The sequence below is a fragment of the Pollicipes pollicipes genome, unplaced genomic scaffold, assembly GCF_011947565.3.
Source record: "Pollicipes pollicipes isolate AB1234 unplaced genomic scaffold, Ppol_2.1 Scaffold_3087;HRSCAF=3621_pilon_pilon_pilon, whole genome shotgun sequence".
NCBI lineage: Eukaryota > Metazoa > Arthropoda > Thecostraca > Pollicipedomorpha > Pollicipedidae > Pollicipes > Pollicipes pollicipes.
This window is the reverse complement of record NW_023596225.1, coordinates 42,482,199-42,485,112: the sequence shown is the minus strand read 5'-3', so window position 1 is coordinate 42,485,112 and position 2,914 is coordinate 42,482,199.

The following is a 2,914-nucleotide window of genomic DNA, read 5'->3' as shown; positions in this document are numbered from 1 at the left end:
CCTGGACCTAGTCGTGGAAGGATATCATGGAACAGATGCTTTTTAGTATGCATTCAGGCTTTTTTCTTGCGTCGACTTCGCGTGTAATGTCGACGATTGATGCTGCTTTAATCATCATGGCCGCTGTGAGCGATAGATGATATCATTAGAACATCCAGTCCATATTGGTAGTCGAGTAGAAAGCGTATACATTGCTAATCGTATCCACACGGCCAGACGGTGTGCTGCCCCAGTTCCCTGACAACCCAATCACCCACTGCTGGCGGCAGCTACCCTGTGGTGCCGCCCTCCGCCGTCCTCGGTGTCGGCTACCCTGTACCTCGACCCCGGCCGTCCCCGTCGCTCTGTGCGTCAGTCGATGGCGTGCTTACTCTGTGCGTCAGTCGATGGCGTGTTCGGCTGATTGCTCGTTCCACGTGACATCAATCAGTGACGATCCCCTGCACGGCACAGAGCCGAAGCCGTACGGCACGACGGCGGCCGGCGGCGCCAGCACAAACAGACCACCGACCGGCCGCCGCGTCGGCAAGCGCGCGTCTCCGCTCTGCGCAAGGGCAGAGCGCTGGGGGTGGTCGCCCCGGCCGTCGGCCACCGGGTACTGTCCATACAGCTCCCATCCTCCCCTCCCCTCCCCTCCTTGCCCCGGCGGATCGCATCCAACCACGAACTGTCCCTATTTCAGTTTTTGTATTTGTTCATCATTCGCCTGCTTTTTGTGTTGTCTCTCCTATTTCAGTCGGCCGGCCAGTGCGCGGGAGTGCGGACTCCTCCGTTCCTCTGCCCGTTCCTCCCACCCTCTCTACTCCGCGGCTCTGGCCACCGGAAGCGTGCTCCGCTTTGCCGCACGAGCGTTTGGGAGCGTTCTAGACCGCATCTAGACCGTTCTAGAAGTCTGCTTCAACCCACTGGAGAACACCACTCGCGGGTCCGCACATTGCGAAATTCGACCACAGCTTTTTGGTCCTGCACAAAAAGTACAACCGACGGCCGTGAGTTCAATAAAAAGCGCGAATCACGCATGACCGCAGGCCGACAAAACGACCAGACCCAGCTGTCAGAGCCAGACCCCTCTTTCAGGGCCAGACCTAGCTGCCAAGGCCAGACCCAACTGTCAGGACCAGACCCTCTGTCAGGACCAGACCCCACTGTCAGGAACAGACACCGCGTTCAGGAACAGACCCCGCTGTCAGGACCAGAGCCATTTGTCAGAAACAGACCTAGCTGTCAGGACCGGACGCCGCTGTCTGGGCCAGACCCCACTGTCTGGGCCAGGCCCCGCTTTAAAGACCAGACCCCGCTGTCAGGACCAGACCCTCTGTCAGGACCAGAGCCCTCTGTAAGGACCAGAGCCAGCTAACATCCAGCATTCTAGTGAGACGCTGCTCCTTACGAAATGAGTGTCCGTTGATCCGAGTTCAATGTTGTGATGCGACGCAAGTGCGTTTTTCCTTATTACGGTCTCATGTTCGGGGGGAGGGAGGGGGCGTTCAGAGTCCGATAGTGGGCTGTCGCCGCGCTCACTTCGCCGCGACGCCTCATGTCCAGGTCGCTGACACTGCACCCAGCCGGCCGCGGCCCTGGAGGCGGCGTATTGGCGCTGGCCTCTGGCGCATTGTCGGAGGCCTGACGCAGTTGTCCTGACTCGGTCCAGCCGGGACCCGGCGGCGGGGACCGCCGGCTGCCCCCGCCAGTCCTGACCGGGCCCGGCGAGGACCGCCGGCTGCCTCCGCCGGTCCTAACCGGGCCCGGCCGGGACCCAGCGGCGGGGACCGCCGGCTGCCTCCGCCGGTCCGGACTGGGTCCAGCCGGGACCCGGCAGTGGTCCAGGCGCGCCGTCCGCCCTGACCGCGGCGGGACGTGTGCGCCGTCCGGCCGGGCGGCGGCGGCGGCCGCGGAGGGTTCGGGCGGCGTGCAGGCCCGGTTTTTGTCGTGGGGTAATGACGGGGCCGCGCCGGTGCCGGCGCCCCGTAATGAGGGGTCAGGGGACGCGTCCGCCCAGCAGCCGGTCCACCGCCCGGCGTCGCAGCGCGCGGCCGACGGCGGCGCCCGCTCCCCCGCTCCGTCCGCTCACCTCTGACCTGCCGCCCGACCCCAGCCTGACCTCTGACCCCACCCCCCTCCGACCGTGACCCCGGCTCCTGACCCTCGCAGTCGACGTCGAGGGGGCTGTGTGATACTTTTTGACGTTTTTCGTCACTTGCTTAGACATGATGTTACTGCACTATTTATGTGTTGGGACACTAATGAAAAATCTTGGGAAAACTTAGTGTATTGAAGCTCCCTGATGAAACACATTCTAACAAAGACATTGAAATATTCTTTGATAATGCACAATTTGAAACCGCTGTCATGCTTATCACACGATATTACCGTAACCATGAGCTTAAGATGGCTGTTAGATTCATCCAGTGAGTGCGATGAGCTGTGATGCTTCAGGTTACTCCAAATAGATCTGAGCCATCCTCTGCTTATGCCACCAGCCGGAAATGTCTTCCGTAGATAAAATGGCACAAGATGTCGCATGAGGGTCTTATGGTATGCATTTTACATTGCCCACGATGTTGTTCCAGAGCAACTGCCTTTAAAAGGTTCCTACCCACGAAATTTGCTCGACCATTGAAGTACTCGGCAACTGAGCCAGTTTTTGTGGCATGTATCTAAATGTAGATGATCGGCGTGACGTTCATGCAGGCCAGAAAGATAAATATTATCTATTAATAGCACTCGCGACGTAGCAGCTCAAATTGAAGCTGACAACATTGGTGATTTATTTCAGCACGGAGTGTTTGTGAGCCAAATGATGGCTGCACAATGCAACTTTACGGCACACGATACTGCACTTATACAATCAGTATCATACAAACATCAACCTGGATGGAATTCAGACATGCTCGGCCAAAAATATCCGGCAATA